The sequence below is a fragment of the Heterodontus francisci genome, chromosome 15 (genome assembly GCF_036365525.1).
Source record: "Heterodontus francisci isolate sHetFra1 chromosome 15, sHetFra1.hap1, whole genome shotgun sequence".
In the NCBI taxonomy this organism is placed as follows: Eukaryota; Metazoa; Chordata; class Chondrichthyes; order Heterodontiformes; family Heterodontidae; genus Heterodontus; species Heterodontus francisci.
In genome coordinates, this window is record NC_090385.1 from 52,409,752 (window position 1) to 52,429,735 (window position 19,984).

At 44.7% G+C, this 19,984-nt stretch overlaps 1 protein-coding gene across 8 annotated transcripts in view; it reads left to right on the top strand.

The window, feature by feature from the left end:
* LOC137377652 (protein Shroom4-like) overlaps positions 1-19,984 on the top strand; it is a 214,923-nt gene that overhangs the window by 93,624 nt on the left and 101,315 nt on the right. The window contains exon 1 of one of the 8 annotated variants that reach the window (XM_068047541.1): positions 16,518-16,573. The exons of the other annotated variants lie outside the window; for them this stretch is intronic. The gene's annotated coding sequence lies outside the window, so the exon portion shown is untranslated. Of the gene's footprint in view, positions 1-16,517; positions 16,574-19,984 lie in introns of those variants that run through there. 8 annotated transcript variants of the gene reach the window in all.

Below are 19,984 nucleotides of genomic sequence, written 5' to 3' on the forward strand. Positions count from 1 at the left end.
GGAACACTACCTATAAAAAGTAGCTCATATTAAAATAATTAGTCATATCTTCACACCTATGTAGTCTTGTCATTTTGGTTATGGCATTGGTAAGAGCTAATACTTACTGTGGAGTGTAAGGGAAAGATCAGTGAGTTGAATTGGCGCACCAATGTGCCACTAATTACCCTGTAATTCTGGTCCATGCTCTGCTTTTTCCTCATCTAGCCACGCCCCTTTTTCAGCTTCCCATTCATCAGTACTCATGCTTTCCTCAGTCCCTTCCCCCACTCAGCACTACTTTTCAGCCTACATTTTCTGCTGCTGCAGATTCACTTAAAATTCAGCTGCCTGTATCTTGTCCCACACTAAGTTCTGCTTTTCCATCATCACCAGCCTCACTGTACTACATTTATTTCATGTTTTCATTGTCACGAGAGTCATTTACCAGGGTCACAAGACTAACTGCATCCACCATGGAATAAAAATTTGTCCTTGTTACTAGGCTGCTTTTTTTAAAAAGAGAAAGTTACCCTAAAGCAACAGGCTGGTAAATGATTAGCTTTCTGGATTTTTATTTAACTTAGCAGGATAACCAGAAGGCAGAAGTGCCTTGCATATCTTGCTCTTTGAGTTGAGCTATAAAATACAGTGATTTACTAAGTTAAGTGGCTTAAATTGGTAAGGCGATAAATAGCAAGCATTTATGTGCCAATGTCTGCCAAAATTCAGTCCCAAAATTGTCATATAAATATTAACCAAATTGTAATATAAATAACACAAACTGTATGGTGCTGGCACAAACAAAGGCACCAATTTTTGGCTAGCAGCTGAATTTGAATTAATCTGACTGATTTCCAGATAATCTGCTTTATCAACAAAGTGAGAGAATTAATAATAACTGCATTTATATAGCACCTTTAATTTAGAAAATGTCCCAGAGGAAATGGGGGCGAAGAAAGTAGTCAAAGGGATAAAGGAATGAATGTCAAGCCAAAGATGGTTAGGAGAGGTTAACTAAATGCAGTTTAGTGGGAATAGGGTTGCAAGTGCAGGAGGCTGGTTTCATGGATTAGATAAGTTTGAAGCGGACATATGGTGAGATCAAAGCGAAACTAGAGAGAGATGCATGTTTAGGTGTATGGCGGGGGAATTCTGGCAGAAACTTGTCCTTCTGGGCTAGGGAGGGGAAGGGAAAGATGCAGCAAAGATGATGTCTGGGTCCTCACTGTTCAATGCGCTCAGCCACTTTCTCGTGCACTGGATTGCACCATGTTTAGAGCCACCTCCTCTTGTTAGTTTCTTGATTATTTACCATCATTTTTAACTGGCGTGTTTCTGTACTGTAAATTCTATGTCATTTATGTGGTGGGGTTAGGTCTGATCTGGTTATGGAATTGCTTAGTTCGTTCTATAACTGTTTGCTTTTAGTGTTTAGTAAGTTGGTAGCCTTGTGTTGTAGCTTCACTAAGTTGATACAGACCCCACTGCTTATAAGGGTGCATTGGTGTTAACAAGGTTAGCCCATTATAAGCATTGGACAGTGCATTGTTTTGAGGAGACACCAAGAGAGAACAATGACAGAGAGGGAAACCAGACAGCTTACTAATTTTCAATTATGTCACCGCGATTAGAGTTAACAAAATTTAGTGTGAAAAGGGATCAACACGTGGCTTGTCTAGCAAATTCTTGGTTTAAATCCCAATATTCCCAAATTAGCGATTGATGAATCGAGAGCTGGTAAAATGCAAGAGGGACGGGATTTCTCAAATCTCTGCAGCAGTTACTGGTAACTGAACCACGGGTGGGATTCTAGTTCAGAATGGACAGTTGTTAACAATGAGAGAAATTGTGAGCTCAGACAGCTGCAATGATCCATAGAGAAACTTAAATACAAAATGATGTTGAGATGCAAAGAACCTATTGAACTGCTGCAAATAGCTGGTGCGCATAACGTGTTATAAGCAGTGCCTTTATAATTGACTTTTATGCTACTGATAGTATACCGTTCTGCTGTTGAAGGTCCATAGTGCCTCACAGTCTTGAGTTGGTCAGTTTGCACTTTGTCCTTGGTTTGGTCCACTTAGCATGGCAATAATGCCACACTATGCAATGGTGAGTGCCCTTACTTGAAAAATTAGATTTTGGGCTGAATTTTACCAGCCCTCCGACGTTGAGGGTTGTGGTGAGGGTGGCCCGGAATATTCTTCCAGGAGAGGCCTGCCTCGACCTCCGATGCAAGAAGGCCCCATCGCATTTTGCCGGCGACGGCGAGGCCTCGGTGCAGTTCCCTGCCGCATGATGGTGGAGCCTTCATTTGCGTACTAATTTTAATGCTAATACATGCTAATGAACTTACTTGGACTGGGCGGCCATCCCACGGTGGCTGGAAGTCCCTCGCCTTCGGATCCCCGTTTGGAATCCGAGGTGAGACACTGGTGGGGAGGGCGGAGGAGTGTAATTTTCAGGTCGGGGTGGGGGAAGCAGAGAAAACTTATTCAATTGGCTGAGTGGATGGTGGGAAGGGGTTGAAGGCAAAGAGTACAAAATTTGGGGTTGAAAGGTGGGGACCGGAAAAATGTTTTTTCGGGGGGATGGGTGGGGAGTGGTGGGGTGGCGGTGGAGATGGAAATAACTTTATTGGTTGAGGATTGGGGAGGTGGAACAGGGGCTTTGATCTCTACTTAAATTACTTTACTTGAATTACATTTGGTTGTGACTTTCCCTAGGAAGTACAGAGGGTCAGAAGGACCTTGGGGTGCTTGTCTATAGATCACTGAAGGCAGCGGCACAGGTTGATAAGGTGGTTAGGAAGGCATATGGGATACTTGCCTTTATTAGCTGAGGCATAGAATGTCCCCAACCCCAATTCCCCACACGTAACGACGTGGCCAACGCATCTCAGCTCCGGGACACCGGGAGCAAAGACACGTCTGGCGCACCTGAGCTCCGGGAGACCGGGAGCTGTGATGTTTTCGAGGAGGAACAGATGGAAGCAGCTGAGGACAACCCAATCCTCTCTGCCTACAAGACCCCCCCGATGTCACCCGAGCGGCACAAACCCTGCAGGAAAAATCAGGAGGGGTTTCTGAGCCCAACCAACGTGAAACTGCTTGCGCATACGATGGGTATGCAGGAACATCCCGAAGGGGAAGGACTGGGACTAGCGAGGACAAATGGTATGGGAAGCAACAACTAATTTTTAGTAAAAAATGGGTGTAAGAATTGCTTCCATTAATGTGCGTAGCATTAAATCGACTACGCGATGTGTTTCAACCTTGGATTACCTTGCCAAGGTCAAAGCTGACCTACTGTTTCTGCAGGAGTGTGGAATACCACACCTCAGCACCTACAGGCAGTGGTCGCGATGGTGGTCCCACGGGCCATCGATCTGGTCGGGGGGTAATGACTGCCGTTCCTCCGGCCTGGGTATTCTGCTGCGGGGAGGTAACTTCACCATCTCCGAAGTTAAGGAGGTGGTGGGCGGCCGCCTCCTCGTAGCAGACGTGATGTACAACAACGCTCCGCTCCGGTTGATCAACGTGTACGCCCCGGTACAACGCAGCGAGCGGCTGACCGTCTTCCAGCAGCTCCCACTGCTGCTGGCGACGTCCAGGCCGGTCATCCTAGGCGGTGACTTCAACTGCATCATCGATGCGGCTGGACGATCCGGCAGTGACGACAGCAAACTGGACGCTACGTCCAGATTCCTCATGGAAACAGTTAAGGATGCCAAACTGCACGACGTCTTCAGCAAACCTGCAGACGGAGCGCAGCGCAGATACACATGGTCAAGATCGGACGGGTCTGCCCGTTCCAGGATTGACTTCCTGTTTGTTTCCCGTGCTGTCACGGTCGGATCCACCGACGTCAAGCCGGTGTTCTTCTCCGACCACTGCCTCTTACTGGCCGACTGTCACTTACAGGACGACCAGCGGGTTGGCAGAGGGACGTGGAAGCTCAATGCGACACTGCTGACCCCAGAGAACGTTGAGGAACTCAAAAGGGATTACAATGGTTGGAGGACCGTGAAACCCCTCTTTGAGTCTCCAGTTCACTGGTGGGAAGCGATTAAGGAGAACATCAAGAGGTTCTTCATCCACAGAGGTGTTCAGAAGGCGAGAGAGAGACAGAGGGAACTGTCCCGACTCCAGAAAATTATGCAAAATCTACTCCGGTTGCAGTCAATGGGGGTCGAGGTCAAGGAGGACCTCCAAGAGGTGAAGAGCCAGCAGGCCTCGCTCTTTGCCAAGGAGGCCTCCAAGATCATCTTCCGGTCCAGAGTCCGCTCCATCGAGCAGGATGAGACGTGCTCGCGTTACTTCTTCCAAAAGGTACACAGAGAGAGCTCTGTTATCAGCAGCCTGAAGGAAGAAGATGGCTCGGTAACGTCTTCGCAGTCCGACATACTAAGGATCAGCAAATCCTTTTATGCTGGGCTGTATGACGCGAAGCCCACAGACAGCAGAGCCTCCCAGTCCTTCCTGTCATCTATCACAGAGGTCTTAGATGACAGCAGGAGGGAGGGACTGGACAAGCCGCTAACTCTGGACGAGCTGACAAAGGCCGTCGAGTCTTTCGAGGCGAGTAAAACTCCCGGGAGCGACGGCTTACCGGTCGAGTTGTACTCGGCCCTGTGGGACTGGGTCGGCCCGGACCTGCTGGAAGTATACGAGAGTATGCTCCTGGCCGGTAGCATGTCAGAATCCATGAGAAAAGGCATCATCACCCTCATTTACAAGCAGAAGGGGGAGAGGGTAGAAATCAGAAATTGGCGGCCCATCTCACTGCTTAATGTTGATTACAAGATTCTGTCCAAAGTCATAGCCAGTCGAGTCAAGTCTGCTCTGGAGCTGGTGATTCACCCCGATCAGACCTGTACTGTACCCGGCAGGAAGATCTCTGATAGCCTCGCGCTACTCAGGGATACGATCGCCTACGTACGGGACAGGAGGGTGGACACCTGCCTCATCAGCCTGGACCAGGAGAAGGCTTTTGACAGGATATCGCACACCTACATGATGGACGTGCTTTCCAAAATGGGGTTTGGGGAGGGAATCTGCAATTGGATCCAACTGCTCTACACAAACATCAGTAGCGCAGTCTCAATCAACGGGTGGGAATCTGAAAGTTTCCCGATCAAATCTGGAGTCAGACAGGGCTGTCCTCTTTCCCCGGTCTTGTTTGTTTGCTGTATTGAACCCTTTGCTGAGTCTATTAGGAAGGATGCGAGCATAAGAGGGGTGACAATCCCAGGCAGCGGAGGCACTCAGGTCAAAACCTCCCTGTACATGGATGACGTCGCCGTCTTCTGCTCGGATCCGCTGTCCGTGCGCAGACTGATGAGCATCTGCGACCAGTTCGAACTGGCCTCGGGAGCCAAAGTTAACCACGGCAAGAGCGAGGCCATGTTCTTTGGGAACTGGGCTGACCGATCCTTTGTCCCCTTCACCGTCAGGTCAGATTACCTGAAGGTGCTGGGGATATGGTTCGGAAGTGCCGGGGCGTGCACCAAAACATGGGAGGAGCGAGTAGCCAAGGTACGACAAAAGTTGGGCATGTGGGGGCAGCGATCTCTCTCCATTGTGGGTAAGAACCTGGTCATCAGGTGCGAGGCGCTCACGTTGTTGCTCTACATGGCGCAGGTCTGGCCCATACCCCACTCCTGCGCCGTGGCAGTCACCCGAGCCATTTTCCGCTTCGTCTGGGGATCTAAAATGGACCGGGTCCGGAGGGACACGATGTTCAAATCTCTGGACATGGGCGGGAAAAATGTACCCAACGTGGCCCTCATCCTGATGACCACCTTCGTGTGCGGCTGCATCAAGCTATGTGTAGATCCCCAGTACGCAAACTCCAAGTGTCACTACGTGCTGAGGTTCTATCTGTCCCCGGTGTTGCGAAGGATGGGCCTGGTCACATTGCCGCGGAACGCTCCGTGCAGTTGGGACGTGCCGTACCACCTATCCTTCGTAGAGCAGTTTCTGCGGAAAAACACCTTTGACCACCGGTCCATCAGGCAGTGGTCTGCACGGAATGTCCTCAAGGCCCTACGGGAAAAGGAAACGGTGGATCCTGTCGGATGGTTCCCCGAGCAGACCGTCAAAGTCATTTGGCGGAATGCCTCATCACCAGAACTTTCAAACAAGCACCAAGACGTAGCTTGGCTGGTGGTGAGAAGGGCCCTCCCCGTCAGATCCTTCATGCACACCCGAAGTCTCGCCCCCTCCGCACAGTGCCCCCGCATTGGCTGTGGTGGGGAAGAGACGGTCGCCCACCTCCTCCTGGAATGTGCCTTTGCAAAGCAGGTGTGGAAAGAGATGCAGTGGTTTTTGTCAAGGTTCATCCCAAGCAGCTCTGTAACACAGGAGTCTGTGCTCTACGGGCTGTTCCCAGGGACGCACACCGAGACAAACATCAACTGCTGCTGGAGGACTATCAATTCGGTGAAAGACGCCCTTTGGTCTGCCCGAAACATGCTGATCTTCCAGCGCAAAGAGTTGTCCATCACCGAATGTTGCAGACTGGCACATTCCAAGGTCCAGGACTACGTGCTGAGGGACGCACTAAAGCTTGGGGCAGCCGCAGCAAAGGCTCAATGGGGAAAGACCACAGTGTAAGGTTCCCCCACCAAGCTGGACTGAGGGGCTGGATCCATGGGAAACCCCTCGAACTGTTTCGTTAATATTCTCAATTGCTGTAAATGTAAAACTGTAATTGACATGACAATTGTGAAACGGAAGGGTTGGGAAGAAACTCATGACAGTATTGAAGGAAACTGATCTCCCTTGCAATGTTTGTATTTTTTGGTGCTGTTTGGAAACTGTTTGGCAATGTAATTTTTACAGATTTTTATGAATAAAGTATATTTTGGAAATAAAAAAAAAAAAAAAGCTGAGGCATAGAATTTAAGAGCAGGGAGGTTATATTAGAGCTGTATAAAACGCTGGTTAGGCTGCAGCTGGAGTACTGTGTACAGTTCTGGTCACCGCACTATAGGAAGGATGTGATTGCACTGGAGAGGGTGCAGAGGAGTTTCACCAGGATGTTGCCCGGGCTGGAGCATTTCAGTTATGAAGAGAGACTGGATAGGCTGGGGTTGTTTTCCTTGGAGCGGGAAGGCTGAGGGGGAACTTGGTTGAGGTATACAAAATCATGAGGGGCATTGATAGCTTAGATAGGAAGAAATTTTTTCCTTTAGTGGAGGGGTCAGTAACCGGGGGCATAGATTTAAGGTAAGGGGCAGGAGGTTTAGAGGGGAGTTGAGGAAAATTGTTTTCACCCAGAGAGTGTTTAGAATCTGGAACACACTGCCTGGAGGGCTGGTAGAGGCAGGAACCCTCGCAACATTTAAGAAGTATTTAGATGAGCATTTGAAACGCTATAGTGCTGGAAAATGGGATTAGATTGCATTGGTGCTTGATGGTCGGCGCAGGAGCAGGTCGGCTTGTTTCTGTGCTGTATAACTCTGACTCTGTGAACATCAGCTGCCGGGTCTTGAAGCCCTTTAAAAATGGCGCCGGCGCCTCCAGACGCCATTGTCAGGGACAGAGCGTCCCCTCCCCCCCGTCTATGTCATCGAGGGCGGCCACTCCAGCCCCTCCGTTTAAATGAGCCCCGGCGCAAAATATTGTGTTCGCTTAGCGACGGCGGATTCATGCGGGCAGACTGCCGAGATCAGAGCCCACTGCCGCAATTTGTGGCACGCTCAATAAAATTCAGCCCTTTGTCTTCATTATGATTGTATGATGGCTGCTTTGACTAATGCTGTTGTGGACATACATGTCTGTGACAAGTAGGTTGGTGAGCACATGGATCAGTAAGTTACTCCTTCACCACATGGCATGAGGCCAGTCTGGCATTTACATCTTTCAGAATATTGTCTGCTTGGGCAATGGTGGTACTTTCAAGACACCTTTTTGGTGATGGACATTTAAGCTTTCTGCCCAGAGTATATCCTTGCTTTTCCTGCTGCTTCATCCAAGTGGTGTTCAACATGAAAGCAATCAATCCACTAACTGGTTTTTACAAAAATCTGAAAGGTTTCAACGTAACTTGTTCTGGTGCTAATGACCAAATTTAGTAAATTCAGTTGCACAACTTGCCATGCTGGCATTTGAATTCATATCCTCCACTTCTATAACTATTTCACTGATGTATCTGACGTGCAATGTTTTAAATGTTCATTAATTTTGTTTTCCCAACAAACATGAATAAATTGACTCTGGATACAAATTAGCTACTTTATACATGATCTATGGAAGATTAGCATGTATTTAGCCTGCTTCTGGGCACTTGTCTGAAGTGGAGGTGCGAGGTTCTGTCTGTATGACTAGCTGTTATTTGATCTTTTATTTTGTAATCAATATCCCAGTTTTTTCTGATGATCCGATAGTGGTCTTTCAAAATATGAGCTTGAACCCTGCAGAATACAAATATTTGGGTCATGAGAATCTTCATCCTCCATATCTGTGCTTACTAATACACAAGTTGTGAGCCATTACCACCCAAAGATTAGAGTTGTTGATGCATCTCCAACAAGTCAAGAGATCGGTAAGTGAATTTAAGCTGCTTTCATAATACACCAAGACCTGTGCTGGTGGCTCTATGACTCCCACTGTGCTGATATTGTGCAGCTGGCTGCAACCCAAATATAAACTCGCTGGAATTTGCTAAGTTTATTCCTAAATTACAGTCGACTGTGTGGAATGTATGTGCCAGAGCCAGTACCACTAACATGGATGTTGCAGAATATAAAAGCAGTAAAAGAGATTAATTGCCTAGCTTTTCAGGTCTGCTCATTTACCACACCAGGTTTTGTGATCTCTTAAACTTACTATTTAGTACTAATTTGTGCTGTGAACTTACACCTATAGGTAACTTAATTAAGATGGTCTCAATTTAATTTCACTTAATATTCTTGTAGATGCTAAGAGGGCAGATTTTCATTCCATTAGTCTAGACTTGATTTGATCCCAGGTTCCAGAGGTGAAGGATCATTATTCAACTGGGCTGTGTCATACAATTCCTGGCTATTTGATGGATCACTTTCAGAGCGAGGTTCGGACTGGCCTGCTTTTCCAGCTAAAACAACTAAGGGTATGCTCAGCATAAACAAGTCTCGGAAATTGCGCAAGTCCATTCTTTCTGGGCATGCATGTCTGTCTTAGACCATTGGAATTTGGATTCTGTTTAATAGTTAGCAAAATAGATTCTGAGTTGTAGCAAGCAGCTGTCTCTCTGAACTGCTAAGCCCTTGTACTGAGGAAAGCCCCTGGTTGGACAGAGTTCAAGAATGTATTTTCCATGGGGTTTTTTTGTTTGAATTCTGATTCAGTTTTATAATTAATTTGATTCAATACTCTTGGGAGTGTAAAGAAACTGAATTCTGCCCCTTGTTTCTTCTTGGGGCTCTGTTCAGGGTTAACAAAGAAGCACCACACTGTAACTCGGATATGAAGTTCAGATGTTTCTGTTCTGGTTGCCTTCCACATCCCACTGGCCCTGATCTCTACCTCTCCAGTGATACAATTTGACTGTTCCATTGGTCACTATCATCAATGATGGTACCAAAAGCTTTAAATATCACTGCTACAGGCACATGAAGCTTTGAAGGTAGGAGATGTTTGAAATGTTTCTGTGATGCTTCACACAAACCTTGAGGAAACTGGAGGCGGGGTAGGGGTTGTGGGGTTGGGAGGGGCTTTGAATAATTACATACAATGAAACTGACAGTCCTGAGTTTCTCTTGTCATTTCATTTAACTCAGTTCTTGGACTCTGGGGTCAGCCTTGCTGCTTTTCTGTATTCTGCCTTTGGCAGTACTCTGTGTGTGGTCTCACCAGAACACTACCATTTTAACATGTTGTCTTTTGTCTTGTACTGTACTGATCTAGCAACAAAATTAGCATTTAATTTTCTTGTTTGTTGCAGTTACATTGTTATTTAGCAAGTGTCAAATCTCTACCATTCCCAGATCCATTTTAGATTCACTTTTACCTATTTTTGCACAAACTATAGCCATGCTGTAATTTCTCTCCTTCCTTTCCTGAAGGTGCTGAATCTCTTACTTATAAGAAGTCATTACAGCACAAAAGGAGGCCATTTGGCCCATTAAGTCCATGTTGGCTCTCTGTAGAGTAGTCCATTTCCCCTGTTCTACCCCCATAGCCCTGTAAGTTTATTTCCCTCAAATGCCTATCTGATTTCCTTTTGAATTCATTGTTTCCGCTTCCACCACCCGCGTAGGCAGTGAGTTCAAGTCATTACCCCTATCTCTTGCCTCAAAACTTAAATTTGTGTCCTTAGTCCTTGCACCATCTTTTTTTTTGGTCTATCTTACCTAAACCAGTCAAAATCTTGTACACCTCTGTCAGATCTCCCCTCAATCTCCTATGCTCCAAGGATATCAATCCCAACTTCTCAACCTAACCTTGTAATTAAAATCCTTCATCCCTGGAACCATTTTGGTGAATCTCCTCTGCACCCTCACAAGGACCCGCACATCCTTCCTAAAGTGCGATGACCAGAACTGTATGCAATACTCGAGTTGTGGCCTAACCAGAGCTTTATAAAGCTTCAGCATAACTTCCCTGTGATGCAATTGCCTTGTTGTCAGCCACTGTCTGGTACCTCACTTGTGTTGGCATTCTTCATGTGTTGGCTATTCCACCTTGTAAAGCATTGCAGCTGAGGCCAATTCTGCTCTCACCTAACATTTATATGTGTACTCTTTCTAGAAGTGGATCACTGGATAATGAAGAGGAGTGGGATTCCCCTCTCCCCCTAGCCTTGTGGCCACTGGGGTCAATTGTAGTGCCCCAATTTTTGCCACAGCTGAGAGCAGCTAACAGGTCAAGGGTCAAAATAATTCACTTGTGGGAGTGGTGTACAGGCTACCTACCGTTAACCACACTGTAGGACGGGGTGTAAAGGAAGAAATAATGGCAGCTTGTCAGAAAGGTACAGCGATAATACTGGGGGATTTTAACCTACATTTTAATTGTTGAAATATTGGTTGCCGTGTCTTTAGTATTATTGTCGAGGGACGGAGCTCCAGAGCTTGGGGCCCAGGCAACTGAAGGCACGGCAACCAATATTTCAACAATTAAAATGTAGGTTAAAATCCCCCAGTATTATCGCTGTACCTTTCTGACAAGCTGCCATTATTTCAGATTTAAAGAAGAAGGGGACAACAGCTGAAGAAAGAGAAACGTTTACAATATCAGCTAATATGCGGAGCAGGAGGGGAAGCTGAATGATGAGCATTTTAGTGGGAATAGAATCAGTCTGTCACCACGGCCATTCCCCGCAGGACAGCCCTCATCACCACTCCCTTCAGTCCAAGGGACGTAGAAAAACGGAAGTATGGGATTGAAGGTGATTTAGAGCTTTGGATCAGAAATTGGCTAGCTGAAAGAAGACAGAGGGTGGTGGTTGATGGCAAATGTTCATCCTGGAGTTTAGTTACTAGTGGTGTACCGCAAGGATCTGTTTTGGGGCCACTGCTGTTTGTCATTTTTATAAATGACCTGGATGAGGGTGTAGAAGGGTGGGTTAGTAAATTTGCGGATGACACGAAAGTCGGTGGAGTTGTGGATAGTGCCGAAGGATGTTGTAGGGTACAGAGGGACATAGATAGGCTGCAGAGCTGGGCTGAGAGATGGCAAATGGAGTTTAATGCGGAAAAGTGTGAGGTGATTCACTTTGGAAGGAGTAACAGGATTGCAGAGTACTGGGCTAATGGGAAGATTCTTGGTAGTGTAGATGAACAGAGAGATCTTGGTGTCCAGGTACATAAATCCCTGAAAGTTGCCACCCAGGTTAATAGGGCTGTTAAGAAGGCATATGGTGTGTTAGCTTTTATTAGTAGGGGGATCGAGTTTCGGAGCCACGAGGTCATGCTGCAGCTGGACAAAACTCTGGTGAGGCCGGACCTGGAGTATTGCGTGCAGTTCTGGTCACCGCATTATAGGAAGGATGTGGAAGCTTTGGAAAGGGTGCAGAGGAGATTTACTAGGATGTTGCCTGGTATGGAGGGAAGGTCTTATGAGGAAAGGCTGAGGGACTTGAGGTTGTTTTCATTGGAGAGAAGGAGGAGGAGAGGTGACTTAATAGAGACATACAAGATAATCAGAGGGTTAGATAGGGTGGATAGTGAGAGTCTTTTTCCTCGGATGGTGATGGCAAACACGAGGGGACATAGCTTTAAGTTGAGGGGTGATAGATATAGGACAGATGTTAGAGGTAGTTTCTTTACTCAGAGAGTAGTAGGGGCGTGGAACGCCCTGCCTGCAACAGTAGTAGACTTGCCAACTTTAAGGGCATTTAAGTGGTCATTGGATAGACATATGGATGAAAATGGAATAGTGTAGGTCAGATGGTTTCACAGGTCGGCGCAACATCGAGGGCCGAAGGGCCTGTACTGCGCTGTAATGTTCTATGTTCTATATAGACTGGAAAAATCAGTTAGGCAGAGATAGCCTAGATAAGGAGTACATAGAATGTTTTTAGGATAATTTCTTGGAATAATACATTCTGGAGCCAACCAGAGAGCAGGCTATACCAGACCTGGTATTGTGCAATGAGATAGGATTAATTAATGAAATCATAGTTAAGGTGTCCCTAGTTAGCAGCGATCATAATATGATTGAATTTTACATTCAGTTTGAGGGAGAGAAGAGTGGGTCCAAAATTAGTATTTTAAACTTAAATAAGGGCAATTATGAGAGCATGAAAGCAGAGATAGCTAAAGTGAACTGGCAAATCAGGTTAAAGGATAGGTCAATAGAGATGCAGTGGCAGACATTTAAGGGGATATTTCAGAATACAGAGAATAGATCCATTTCAACGAGAATGAAAAATTCCAAGGGTGGGACCCACCATCCGTGGTTAACTAAAACAGTTAAAGATAGTATCAGACTTAAAGAAAAAGCCTATAAATGCGCAAAGATGGGAGGCAGGTCAGAAGATTGGACAGAAAATAAAAAACAGCAAGGAATGACTAAAAGATTGATAAGGAAGGTAAAATTAGAGTACAAGAGAAAGCTAGCTAGAAATATAAAGACAGATAGTTAGAGTTTCTATAGATATTTCAAAAAGAAAAGAGTTAACAAAGTGAGCGTTGGTCCTACAGAAAGTGAGTCTGAGGAATTAATAATGGATAATAAGGAGATGGCAGATGAATTGAACAGATATTTTGCATTGGTCTTCACTATTGAGGATACAAGTAACATCCCAGTATTAGCTGTAAGTCAGGAAGTGGAAGGGAGGGAGGAACTCAAGAAAATTACAATCACCAGGGAAATGGTACTGAACAAATTGTTGGAGCTGCGGGCTGACAAGTCCCCAGGTCCTGATGGACTTCATCCTAGGGTGTTAAAAGAAGTGGCTAGTGAGATAGTTGATGCATTAGTTTTAATTTTCCAAAATTCCCTAGATTCAGGGAAGGTTCCGTTAGATTGGAAAATAGGGAATGTAACTCCTTTATTCAAAAAGGGAGGGAGACAGAAAGCAGGAAACTACAGGCCAGTTAGCTTAACATCTATCTTAGGGAAAATGTTAGAAGCTATTATTAAAGACGTTATAGCAGGGCACTTAGGAAAATTCAAGGCAAGCAGGCAGAGTCAACATGGTTTTGTGAAAGGGAAATCATGTTTAGCCAATTTATTGGAGTTCTTTGAGGGAGTTACATGTGCTGTGGATAATGGGGAACCGGTGGATTACTGTACTTGGATTTTCAGAAGGCATTTGATAAGGTGCCACATCAAAGGTTATTGCAGAAAATAAAAGCTCATGGTGTAGGGGGTAACAAATTGGCATGGATAGAAGATTGGCTAGCTAACAGGAAACAGAGAGTAGGTATAAGTGGGTCATTTTCTTGTTGCAAAGATGTAATGAGTGGTGTGCCACAGGGATCTGTGCTGGGGCCTCAACTTTTTACAATATATAGAAATGACTTGGATGAAGGGCCCGAAGGTATGGTTGCTAAATTTGCTGATGACACAAAGATAGGTAGGAAAGTAACTTGTGAAGAGGACATAAGGAGACTACAAAGGGATATAGATAGGTTAAGTGAGTGGGCAACAACCTGGCAAATGGAGTATAATGTGGGAAAGTGTGAAATTGTCCACTTTGGCAGGAAGAATAAAAAAGAAGCATATTATCTAAGTGGTGAGAGATTGCAGAGCTCGGAGATGTAGAGGGATCTGGCTATCCAAGTACATGAAATGCAAAAGGTTAGTATGCAGGTACAGCACGTAATTAGGAAAGCTGATTGAATGTCATTGTTTATTGCAAGGGGAATTGAATACAAAAGTGGGGAGGTTATGCTTCAGCTATACAGGGCATTGGTGAGACCACATCTGGAGTATTGTGTACAGTACTGGACTCCTTATTTAATGAAGGATGTAACTGCATTGGAGGCAGTACAGAGAAGGTTTACTAGACTAATAGCTGGAATGGGCGGACTGTCTTATGAGGAAAGATTGGACAGGCTAGGCTTATATCCGCAGGAATTTAGAGGAGTAAGAGGTGACTTGATTGAAAGATATAAGATCCTGAGGGATCTTGACAGGGTGGATGTGGAAAGGATGTTCCCCTTGTGGGAGAATCTAGAACTAGGGGTCACTGTTTAAAAATAAGGGGTCATCCATTTAAGACAGATGGGGAGAAATTCTTTCTCTCAGAGGGTCGTGAGTCTTTGCAATTCTCTTCCTCAAAAGCTGGTGGAAGCAGAGTCTTTGAATATTTTTAAGGCAGAGGTGGATAGATTCATGATAAGCAAGGGGGTGGAAGGGTATCGGGGTAGGTGGAAATGTGGAGTAATCAGTTCAGCCATGAACTTATTGAATGGGGGAGCAGGCTTGAGGGGCCAAATGGCCTACTCTTGATCCTAATTCATATATTCAAACTTGGAACTTTGCAGTCAACCCCACAGTATATTTTGTTTTATAGAATTGCAATGATTTATGAAGTGATTATATCTCTTATATTTTCTTAATGTTCATTTAGTTTAGAGATGCAGCACTGAAACAGGCCCTTTGGCCCACCGAGTCTGTGCCGACTATCAACCACCCATTTATACTAATCCTACACTAATTCCATATTCCTACCACATCCCCATGTGTCCCTATATTTCCCTACCACCTACCTATACTAGGGGCAATTGCTAATGGCCAATTTACCTATCAACCTGCAAGTCTTTGGCATGTGGGAGGAAACCGGAGCACCCGGAGGAAACCCACGCAGACACAGGGAGAACTTGCAAACTCCACACAGGCAGTACCCAGAATTGAACCCAGGTCGCTGGAGCTGTGAGGCTGCGGTGCTAATCACTGTGCCGCCCCAAATCCAGCAAGTCCAAAAGTTGTCTTGCATGAAGATTTCAAGATGACTTTCCTGTTGTGAATACATTAATTAGCTTTATCTGAACATTCCTGCCACAGTGTTTATGGAATTGACAGGGTTTTTAAAAAAAGGGGCATAAGATTGGAGCAATGAGGTGGAGAATTACACTGAGGGACCCATCTTTAGGATTTGGCAACAGTATGTTGTGGGTGCTTCAACTGTTTGAGTTGTAATGTCCCACTACATTCTTCAACTTTGAAAGCACTTTTTAATTTATGTCCATATCCAAAGGGTGGAGGTCCCTTTTTGCCACATGCAAGACAACTTTTTATCGATGAATGAGCCTGCTCCATTCATTTTAGAGTGGCAAAAATCACAACAGGGACAAAAATGAGGAGGGACATTAATCAATCACTAAGAGTACAAAAGACTACGAGGCTAGACTGAAAGCAATCCATGTTTTTTTGCATTTTAGCTCTTTTTTCATGTTGGTTTCTTCAGACCCAGGCTCAACTGTTGGCCTGGGGCCACAACCTAATTGAGCTCGAGCCTCAGTTCCTTATGGCTGTGATGACAGCAGCTTTCTTCATTTCTTACATTTTTCTGGGCGACAGGAAGAGTTTGCATTTACAAAACTTTTCACGCTGTTTTTTAAAATCTTTTCCGGGCATTGTTTCCTTGCTGTTTCTATCTCAGTTCCTGTATTATAATAGGACTTTTTTTAAAAAGGGGCTGTAAAACATTCATTATCTGATTTGGAACTGAATGTGGTGAAAGGGTGAAATGAACTCAATTTAAAAAGGAGTGAGGGGAAACTCTTTTGTTGTAGATACAATGATTGGCTGTAACAGGCTTGCAAAAAAAAACTTGATTGTTCTGTAAGTTTTCCGTTTGCTGTCCGATGTTGTCCAAATTGAAAGACCAGAGTCGCGCAGTCTGATTGTTCCTGCATTATTTTGCTGTTTTAATATTTCTGCTCGTGGCCAGCGGCTGAACAGCTATCTCCTTTATTACTTACTGTTGGGTCATAGATCTCTTGTTGAAATCCTCACCCGTAGAAAATAGTAGACATAAGAGCGCCGATTTCATGAAACTGCAGTGAGGCCATGCAAATAAAAAAATGACATGTAGGGTTTTACAGACTGCAAGTGAGTTACAGGACAGGCATCAAGGAGCAAGCTGCAGTCTTGTGGGAGTCCTGTTGCAGTGCCACTGAAAGCAGAGCAAACGCCAGAGAATTCTAGTGGTGAGTGTTCAATGCAAAAGTAGGTATTGACACAAAGCATCTCTTGAGTTGTCATATGAAATTTAGTTGCTCAAATTTATTTTTGATATGAATATTTTAAATATGCTTGTTTAAAAAATGTTCTAGCCCATTACTTTGATGTAGATTATAGAAACTTGACGAAGAAGCATTTTTGGTGAATTTACCAGAAGTAATTTAAGTTAAATCAAATGTTATCATTCGGATAGCAGTAAAATGGTGGATATTTTTTGGCACTAGTTTTTCTTGAATTGTGGAAAACATTCAGCAGTACAGTTATTCTGTACTATTACATTTTGGTTGTACCTGGAGGGAGCAGTTTTGAGCTGTACGGTCCTAGAGTGAAGTTCTTGTGGTTGTAAGTGTGTCAATGGTGGCTTTAATGGCAGGATCAATTTTAAATGATAAATTAAGTGTATTGCACAAGACTGATGCACAACATTAAAGTCTTATTGGCTTAGGCGTGGTTTCTTTTTATCTGCTTCGGTACTTGCATTTATGTAGTATCCTATCTCATCTTTCAGAAATGTATCCAAGTGCTTCTTGGATAGTGAATTACTTTTAAATGCACTGACTGATGTGGGCAAATTTGGCAGCCAAAGCTGACACTGTTCATATTAAAGTAGTCAAAATTCACAGGGAAGTGTGAGGAGTGCCACTAATAATAAGAGTATAAAAGATTGTTAAACACTTGACTGGAGGCTGTCAGATGAGGTCTGCTTGAGAGCACAATGTTCAGCTCACTGATCCTGCAAACCAAGTTTTGGTGCATTTTATTTTTTCCTTAATGATTGTAGTGTGCAGTAGATTTTATTTTCAGTGTAAGTGCAGTATTTTCTTGCCAGCACTGCTCCTTGAATCTTTTCACAAGAGGCAAAGAGCAGTATAGCCATAAATTACTGTTGGTGATCGCTGACGAATGCTATTAAAATAACTTTTTTCTGTCTATTATTGTAATGGAATGTATTAACCCATTTTGTTTAAGCAGGTTAAAACATTTTTGTTAAAATAGCAAAAACTGGTATCAGTATAAGTGACCATGAAACTGTTAAAGAAAACTTGCCTTTCTTACCTGGTGTGGCCAATACATGACTCCAGACCCACAATAATGTATTTGATACTTAATTATGCTCCAAAGTAGCCTAGAAAGCCAGTAAGTTGTATTAAACTGCTCATCACTTCAAGAAGAATCCTCACCAGCACCTCCTCAGGGCAACTAGGGATGGCAATAAATGCCAGCTTTACCAGTGATTTCCACATCACAAGAGTGAATGGGGAAAAAAAGTAAATGAAGGGATGTCATTCAAGTGTGTTAAAGATTCATCCACTTTTGTTACCACCAGTAATTTTTAGCCTCATGTTAGAAAATGTTTGAAATAAATGAGAATGAATTGAACAGGTATTTTGCATCGGATACAAGTAGCATCCCAGAAATAGCTGTAAATCAGGAAATGGAAGGAGAGAGGAACTCAAGAAAATTACAATCAACAGGAAAGTGGTACTGAGCAAATTGTTGGAGTTGCAGACTGATAAGTCCCCGGGTCTTGATGGACCTCATCCTAGGGTCCTAACAGAAGTGGCTAGTGAGATGGTTGATGCATTGGTTTTAATTTTTCAAAATTCCCTAGATATGGGGAAGGTTCCAGTAGATTGGAAAATAGCAAATGTAACTCCTTTATTCAAAAAGGGAGGGAGACAGAAAGCAGGAAACTACAGGCCAGTTAGCTTAACATCTGTTTTCAGGAAAATGTTAGAAGCTATTATTAAAGCAGGGCACTTAGAAAAATGTAAGATAATCGGGCAGAGCAACATGGTTTTGTGAAAGGGAAATCATGTTTAACCAATTTATTGGAGTTCTTTGAAGAAGTAATATGTGCTGTGGATAAAGGGGATGTACTGTACTTGGATTTCCAGAAGGCATTTGATAGGGTGCCACATCAAAGGTTATTACGGAAAATAAAAACTTACAGTGTAGGGGGTAACATATTGTCATGGATAGAAGATTGGCTAGCTAACATGAAACAGAGAGTCAGCATAAATGGGTAATTTTCTGGTTGGCAAGATGTAATGAGTGGTGTGCCACAGGGATCTGTGCTGGGGCCTCAACTTTTTACAATTTATATAAATGACTTGGATGAAGGGGCTGAAGGTATGGTTGCTAAATTTGCTGATGACCCACAGATAGATAGGAAAGTAAGTTGTGAAGAGGACATAAGGCTACAATGGGATGTAGATAGGCTGTGAGTGGGCAAAGGTCTGGCAAATGGAGTATAATGTGGGAAAATGTGAAATTGTCCATTTTGGCAGGAAGATTAAAAAAAACATATTATCTAAACAAAGTGACTCCTGACAATGCAGCGGCCCGCTGACGACATCAGAGCGCTCCAAGCTGCGCACATGCGCAAACAGTGTCCTGTGCGCTGAGATGCTGCACATGCGCAGCCTACATCTTGCCTTGCCAGGACTAACTGGCACAGGTGCAGGAAAATGCTAACTGGCACATGCGCAGGAAAACGCTCTCGTCCCTCGGCCACTCACTGCATGCTGCTCCCCCCCGCTTCCTCCCCCACACCCACCATCCCTCCAGATGCTAGCTGTAGGCCGGAGGCCACTTCCCTCCTCTCGGCCACTCGCTCTGCCCGAAGATGCAAAGCGGGCCACGAGGGGAATGGGGGCAACATAGGAGCGAGTGGCCGAGAGGAGGGAAGCGGCCCGGGGCCTAGAGCTAGCGTCTGGAGGGATGAGGGTGGGGAAAGCGGGGAGCGCGTGGCCAAAGAGCGGGGGGAAGCGGGGAGTAAGCACCCGGAGAACGGGGTGGGGGAAGTGAGCGGCCGGAAAATGGGATGGCACTGATACCTCTCAGAATTACGGAGGTTGTGCAGCACTGTCAGAGCTGCTGTCCTTCTGATGAGGCTTTAAACAGCGCAGTGTTCTCTGAGTATCAAACATGTCCATTTTATTTGTGTTTTTCTGTGACAAATTGAGCAACGCTATCTTTAATCATGGCAGCTGCCTAAACGTTGCAGACAGTGATGTTTCAGTGGAACAGGCTGCATTTGCCCATGTGCTAGTATAGTGCCACCTAATGGTTGCATTGTCAGCAAACACAGCCTTATTTAAATTGTGAGAGATTGCAGAGCTCTGAGATGCAGAAGGATCTGGTTGTTCTAGTGCATGAATCTCAAAAGGTTAGTATGCAGGTGCAGCAAATAATTAGGAAAGCTAAGAGAGTGTTATTGTTTATTGCGAGGGGAATTGAGTACAAAAGTAGGGAGGTTATTTTTCAGTTATACAGGGCATTGGTGAGACCACATCTGGAGTACTGTGTACAGTATTGGTCTCCTTATTTAAGGAAGGATGTAAATGCGTTGGAAGCATTTCAGATGAGGTTTA